A 7,998-nucleotide genomic window follows, 5' to 3' on the forward strand; every position below is an offset into this window, starting at 1 on the left:
CGGATCCGTCCCTGTAACACATTGGCATCTCGCCTCACAGCACACACTGTTCACAACGGTGTTAAACCTCTCATTGTTGATAGTGATGTCGGGGTATTTACAGTGTAAAAAGAAAAGAGAAAGCTGCGCAGATCCGATACATGTATAGGTATTTTAGTATTGATTCGGCATCGGTGCAGTATGGAGGCACCACCATTCCACCCACTCAATCAAAACATGACAGTGAAGTCAGAGCTAAGCACAGTGTTCCGAAGTCTTCTTTGTCCATGGTTTTTTTTTGTGTGCTCCTTTTTTATGGAGGGCCATTTGGGTCAAAAAGAAGGGAATATAAATTAACTCATGTCAACACACGGTTAGAAGACACACTCAGGCAACGCGCTCAGGCAACACACGCTCGTACACGCTCAGGAAACACGCTCAAAAGACGTGCTCAGAAACCGTGCTCAGGCAATGCGCTCAGAAGACGTGCTCAGGCAACACACGCTCAAAATACGCACTCAGGCAACACAGACTCGGAGTACATTGACCTCTGTACTGGTGATTTTTGACCTTTGTACTATGTACTATAGGAGTAGAGACAGTCTAAAAATTAATTATCATGACAGTTTACCTTCTTTGTATAGCACTGCTAGAAGATGTTTTGCAGCAGTTTCAACAACCAGGAACCAGCAAGTCAGCTTTGTGATGAAAGTTAATTGGATGGTTTGGTTGTGGGATGTGAGTCTCTGATGCCGTACTGTGTGGAACTGGAAAGAGTAGTTACCTTACTTAATTCCAAAAAGTGTATCATCACTTGCTCCTCCTTGCTCCTTTTGTTTGAGCCTTGGGGACTGAACAAAGGGACAAAGAGCTTCTCCACTTCTTCGGCGATAAGCGTTTGGGCCTCTGTATTAAACTTGAAGAGAGCTTTGAGACTAGGATTGCCATTCATGACGCCTATAAAGTTGAGGGAGAGTAGACCTCGCCTCATTTCATCAATCAACTTTACAGGAATACACACAAAAATGTATAGATATGCTAGCGATAATATGCTCCTTGTCTCTCAATTTGTTGAGATGTTAGCTCCACAATGAAACCGAAAGGAGAACTTCCTCAATTCCTCCTCCGTCGAGGCTTCTTGGCACACAGCATCACTTCTTGGCACACAGCATCAATTAACAGCTCCAGTTCCAAACCCTACAGGCCGCCTAGCCTCCTTTTAGAATATGTGGGGCCTCTTCATATGCCCGTAATGTGCCCCCGGTTTCTCTCCTGTTTTTGAGCTAGTGCAGGACACTTTTGGGTGATTCCCGCTACACACAGAACATGAAAGTTATGGGAAAATTTGCACAAATCGTAAGACCGGCATCAAATCTGTCAGGTAATGAGCACATGCCATGAACCTCCAGAGGTTCCTGCTTGAAGCAGACCATGAACATCGTTTAGTTGATGCGACCAACACAAGTCTTTGCGTTGACCCTTAGCCTTTCGATAATTACGATCATATTGCGCCCAGGCAATCCTCTCGTAGTCCCTGGCACATTTTATGATAATCGCCATGTAAAGACAGAAGTTCCAGTGTTGCCGACGGAAACTTCTTTGACAGGACTGCAACATAGTTGGCAAAACATTGAGCCCACAACATGATCTTTGTAACTGGACGAACTTTTTCTTTGGCATTACCAATGTGTTTCGACTGGAGGGAAAGTCCTCCTCGCTTCAACAAAATTCACCTCAATATTCCGTCCTTATATAGTTTATCTGGCAAAAGGAGGAGGCTATTCCCACTTGCCTCAACAGAAGGGACCTTTGGCGCCGTATCTTCAACATTTTTCGTGGTTTCCTGGACCTGCACAACGACATAATTAATGTTAAATGTCATGAGTTATAACTAGTTCATGAATGCAGATGAGCATATAATAAAGACTAGACGTAGTGAATAATTTGGCAATAAGCCTTAAGTTTGTCTCTTGTTCCCATCCCGGCCTCACTAGGATGGCCTGCTGCCCTTTGCTGGATTTCTAGTTCCTGGTACTGGATGAAGCCACTTGCAAAATTTCACATGTGAGCGAATTGTACTTGCATGATCTGCCCTTTGCATTATAGAGTGTGCAAATCTCTACTTCTCCTGAATTTGTGGGTTTGCTGAAGCTGCTGTATCGTGTGCTATACCCTGACCTCTGAGGACTCTGTGCTGTCAGCTGTCTGATGGTAATAGTGTGGAAAAATTCTACATACCCTTGCTTTGCTCGCGAGGTAGAATTGATAGAACGATACATTTAGCTTAGACCAATCCAGGCACTTCTCGTATGCCGACCAACCATCGATTTCGTAGTCCGAGTAACATCTTACGTTGATTGACTGGGAGGCCATCTATTGGGGTGCCTTGGAATTTATGAGCGAGCATGCTACTGCATGTAACACTGCAGCCACGAAAAGATTGATGATACTCCTCCCTTCTTTATGCTTGCATAAGCTTGTGTCGTGGCAACAATGCGACAAGGACTCGGTATATGCATCTTGCACCATGTTTCCAGTATCAACTGGCTCATTTCGATATAATTATTTGAGAGACCAAATTTTCTTCATTAGATGTTGTATACTATAAAACAATACAATAGCAATGAGATTGTTGTATGGTCTTGTCGATTTATACTAAAGTAACTTGATATAATCATGATTACCTTAATGTTACTATTATAGACGGGTAGTAATTTTAGCGTTTTCAGATTTTTCTCTGTTTTTAGGGTACTAATTTTGGCAATTCATTACCACAATAATATCTCAAAAGATGTACAAATATGAGTTTTAAGATTGAATGGAAAGTTTGGAGTCAGATACAGATGAAAAAAGGGCTAGCTTGCTTAGCATACACCCAAAAACTACATTACATTATACAAAGTACATTAGAAAAAAAGAAAAAAAACAATAAAAATTTTTTTTTCCATAATTACATTTTATTATTAGCGCATACTTAATTTAGTGTTAATTACAAATTCGCTAAAATTAGTACCCGTTATAATAGTAACAATAAGGTATTGATGACCTCTGTTAGCATGAGAGTACATGTACATGTAGGTATGAGGTTCTCTATAATTATAGAGATAGCCATGAAAGTACATGTACGACATGCAATCATTGTATGACCTGTTCCAACAGTGATTTATCTTACACCACTTTGCCTCAATCCACCTGGCAACTCTTTTTGTACATCTCTATAGTTTGTGTGTGAGGTGACCACACTGCATGGGGCTAAATATTCTAGATATGGTCTTGCTATTACTCTGCTGAAAACACTTGACTTGTTGAGTTTCGAATCTTGATTTAGCTTGGAAGTATGGCATTTTAGAACGGCAAGCACTAACTGCTTTACCTATGACAAGTATTGTTTCAGGGAACCAGTCCATAGGAGAAATGGTTAAAGCCAAAACTACCAGCAAAAAACTTACTTACGATATTGGCGAGAAATTGCTTGTTTGTTTACTATATACTACTACTACAAGTGGTTATAATTATTACCAGGAGCAGATTAGCTGATACCGAGGGCTTATACTGCAAAACTATAAGTGGTTGGTTGCTTGGCTATAGTATAAAGTTTACAACAATCTTCAAAAAGGGGCTAGGGACTAAGTTTAATATGTATGGGGTGCCGTTTGTGTCAAAATGCTAATTTTATCCACTTATGCAGAAGTACACTGACTTATGCAGAAGTGCACTGACTTATACACACAAGTGCACTGACTTATACACAAGTGCACCGACATATACATAAGTGCACAGACTTATATATACACAAGTACACCGACTTAACACAAGTGCACTGATTTATACACAAGTGCACTGACTTATACATAATTATAACCTGACTTGTATACAAGTACTTTCACTTATGCAAGTATGTTGACTTATACACAAGTATGCTGACGTATATACACAGTGACAAGTATGCTGACTTATACACAAGTGCACTGACTTATGCGCACAAGTATGCTGACTTATACACAAGTGCACTGACTTATACACAAGTGCACTGACTTATACGTAAGTATGCCATAATTGACCACATAACTTCCGGGGTCGAGCTCACCGCAAATAGACTTTAATGGAGTTGCATGACATAATTATAATTATAGCTGTGACATAGTCAAATTTTACAATCAGTATTCGACAGTATAGGTGCATTAATCACGTAAGCTACATTGATAAGTGCACGAACCGTTGTTGTTCCTTCCAATTCTCTACCTGTGGCATGAATTCCAACCATTGTCGTTAGGGTTGGTCTACAAACAAATTTTGCCTCCGTTGCAGCCCAGAATTCTTTAACTTTGAGCAAACGTGTTACATTTCCATCTTTCAAACTTGATAACGGTTGTGTTAAGCCACAATCTGCAGCTGGATAATATTTACGCCATTTAAATTCAACTGATGCTTGATTGTCCTTAGGAAAAAATTGGTTGATGTAGTGGTGTATATTAGTCTTGTTAGGTAAACGTGGGATAAAAAAGTCATCGTTATCTAAAAAGAAGGCATATTCAAACACTTCTTGATGGCGATACAAACAATCATTATAGTTTAGAAGTTGTGAGTGGTAGTAAATCTGTGATGTATTGAAATATGTTTTGCGATTCTCCACTTTCACAAAACCTTCTTGAATATAACTTTCAATAATTTTGAGATTTTCATTGTCACTCATAAATTGCTCTTCAACATATAATTGAACCAAATCAACTCCAATAGTCTTCTGATATTTCAACCACTCACTTAACCAATATGGTTTGCCAAAGCATGTCGTACAAACAACAACTTTGTCTTTATAGTCACCTCCACGCACAGTGTATGTAACGTTAACAGCACTTGTTATTAATATATTCGAGTTTGGAAGTGGACGGTAACGCAAAAAAACTGTGTTGTTTTCATGGAGTTCAAGATCGTAACAATCAATCATTATCTCCTCGTGAGTAAGTTTTGGGTAATTTTCATTAATCCAAAGAAAGTAAAGAGGAGTTATTTTGAAAGCTTTAGCATTAATGGCAATGGTATCAGCACCGGCACCGCAGCCTTCAATTAATCCATATTTGCGTAATTCCATAGAGACCTCTGCAAAAATCACTACGGAGTGTTTGTGACCATCTTTCACACGTTTGTCAATGTATGCTGATCGAATAACCATAGAAGAATAGACATCTAATCCTGAATGAGTTAACACTCGGTGGGTTAATTGCTTATATTGATAGATATAGATATAGATACCGATCAAAAGAAGTACCAATGAAAAACATACGATAAAAATCCTCTTCAATTTGTTATTATAACTCATCTCCAGTGTATTTTGCAAATCTCTGTGCCTGACAGCGTTCTCAGAGAACGTAGAGGAGGGAGAGTTACTACTCTATCTAGGGTTCTCTAATGCATGTTAGAGCTAGAAGGGAAAGTACCTGTCACGTGATGATTAGTTAGCTAGTGGACAGAGGGCAGCTATAACTCTCGATCTCCTCCTCTGACTCCTTCTGCAGTAGTCTGACTCATGCATGTTCTGCAGAAACAAATTCTAAGGTTACGATGCAGTGTTCGCCCACGCAGTAATTATCAGTAGTAAATCCTCTGTCCTCTACCGTTTAATCGGGAAAAGGGTCATCACTTTAGTTTGAATTTGAATTTGTGGTCAGCCCAACCCACCACTTATAGCTTGATTTGATACTTAATTGGCTTTTAGCACATGCTAATATTAATGCTATTTCATATCGTGTTGCTATTAGCAAATAATAGCATGCTATTTCTTATAGTAGAGATGTCAGACCGGAAGTAGTGCGTGGGCGTATTTTCGTACAGTAATTCAATGGTAAAAAACGGGACCAGAAAGTGAGTGAACAAGAAGGGCTTTCCGCAAGCCCTGGAAGAGTCTAGCAAACAACAGCTGTTCCCAGGGGTAAAAAATAGCGTAGAATTTGATTTTTATAACAGTTTTTTATGATTTTAGCATTTGATGCTTGTTTTGTGTGTGATTTTTTCTCAAAGGTGATCATCATTTGGCAACCAAACATGAAAATGAACAAAAACACAAGTGAGCATGTCTTTCATCTCTAACTCTCTCCAGATTATGCAAAAAGTTGCTACAATAAGCTTTTATTTCTTGCGGAATCACATATTGCATGGATAGATGGGTGGAGCTGAGAATAGAAATGCAGTAAAATCAAGCCAAGTGTACCAATAGCTGTATTTATTTCTTAGAAGTTCTTAGAAGTTACTGAAAGTAATTATTGAAGCAATCTGAAAGCCTCTGTTGAAAAGAAACAAGAAAGATTGGAGAGAATTCCAGGGACAACAATGTAATCTACCAAAACTATTAAATTGCAAGAACTGATTCAATTTGCACACAAAAAAGACAAGAGTAATCTACTGTATTAATTAGAAGCTGTCAACAGAGTTGTATCATAGATTTATAGTTGTATAGCCTTAAATCTACATCACACTAAAAACGAATTATTTAGACCAAATGAAATTGACAGAAAAGTTGCTTATAAAGATCAAGAAACAGATACAAGCGTAAGGTGGACATTGATGAGAGTTCTGAAACATGATACAATATACTGAAAAGATAGCATGGTTACTTTAAATCCAAAAGAACTCTCTGAAGCAGGAGACATCATACTATTATAGGGACATCATAAAGATATACATTACAGAAACATTATAAACTTCATAATAGATATCAAATGGTTACAATGTTAACTCCTGAGTCCTGAGTGTCCATTTCATACTTTTTTAAAAGAGAGTAGACCAAGCGGTTCAGCAGATATGCTAACTTTAAGATCATTTCCGGTATTAACAACAAATTTCATAAGTCCCGCCCAAGTACATTAAAATGCGGTAAATTTTTGTACGAATTTTTCCCTGACTAGTGTTCTTCAAAACGCTGTATCTCTGCATTTGCTTGACCAAATCCAGTGCAGTAAAGTTTTTCTGGTTTGCCTAGAGTGTTCAAAAGAGATAGTAATACATAGGAGTTAGAAATAGCAAAAATGAAAATCGGTCTGACATCGCTACTTATAGGCGCTATTATTGCTATTATTGCTATTTCAAACTGTGTTGCTAACAGCAAATAATAGCATGCTATTTCTTATAGGCGCTATTATTGCTATTATTGCTATTATTTTTATATCGTGTCTTATAGGCGCTATTATTGCTATTATTGCTATTTTATATTGTGTCTTTAATAATAGGTGCTATTATTGCTATTATTGCTATTGTTATTATTGCTATTTTTGCTAAAAGTTTTACTTTATCTCTTTCCTTGGCAATCTGTTGTAGAAATTACAACAATGGGTAAGGAATCGTTATGATGAATTAGATGAAGTTGTATGTGAGCTCCTCCCTGACAAACAAACTGTAGTCTAGGTAACCGCCTTATCAGTCAAGTAGGCTAAAAATCTGTGTCCTTTGATGTAAGCTTTGATGTCTCTTTGTGCATATGTAGTTATAAAAAAAAAAAAAAAAAAAAAAGAAACCTTTGACTAGCTAGGAAGAGTAGCAGCAGTAGGCAGCAGTAGTAGTAGCAGTGCAAGCAGGACTAGACTAGATTAAAAAGTTGGTGGAAAGAATAACTGACCGTTTGGACGTCACCTGGCTGCCAGACTTTCATCTGGACTCTTCCCCCTGAGTAGCTGGCCTTTCTCTAAGCCACAAAACTGAGCAAGAAGCTGAAGAAGCAGCTAGACAGAGACATGTACCTAGCCTTGAGAATTGGGAGGCGTGGCTCAACTAGTTAGCCCAGCCCAGAGGAATTGTTACCGTGGGTACTGAACAACCGTAGAAGTAGGGCTACCCCTGGCTTTACTGAATTAACTAGCTGTGTCTGCTGTCTAGTTGGACCAGATTTAGCTAGATAATGGGGTAGAGAATAGTTGAGCGGTGCTGTGTGTAGCTTGAACTGTACTGGCTGGCAAGAATCTAGTAAGCACCCTATGCACTGATAACTCGTCAGAATGGAGGGTATGTTCTAGGGATCTGGACAGCTGTACA

At 38.7% G+C, this 7,998-nt stretch overlaps 1 long non-coding RNA gene across 3 annotated transcripts; it reads right to left on the minus strand.

Annotated features, from left to right (window-relative positions):
* Positions 1–939: 939 nt before the first annotated feature.
* Positions 940–5,647, minus strand: LOC135342982 (uncharacterized). 3 transcript variants are annotated; one of them, XR_010397011.1, is made up of 3 exons: positions 4,196–5,626; positions 1,971–2,581; positions 940–1,828 (listed from the first exon to the last, which is right to left on the minus strand). It is a non-coding gene; the product is annotated as an uncharacterized LOC135342982 (long non-coding RNA). The 3 variants fall into 3 exon arrangements; XR_010397012.1 differs by lacking the exon at positions 1,971–2,581 and having other exon boundaries at positions 4,196–5,647; XR_010397010.1 differs by having other exon boundaries at positions 940–2,581; positions 4,196–5,647.
* Between the last annotated feature and the right edge of the window lie 2,351 nt (positions 5,648–7,998).

Source organism: Halichondria panicea, chromosome 10 (assembly GCF_963675165.1).
Source record: "Halichondria panicea chromosome 10, odHalPani1.1, whole genome shotgun sequence".
In the NCBI taxonomy this organism is placed as follows: domain Eukaryota; kingdom Metazoa; phylum Porifera; class Demospongiae; order Suberitida; family Halichondriidae; genus Halichondria; species Halichondria panicea.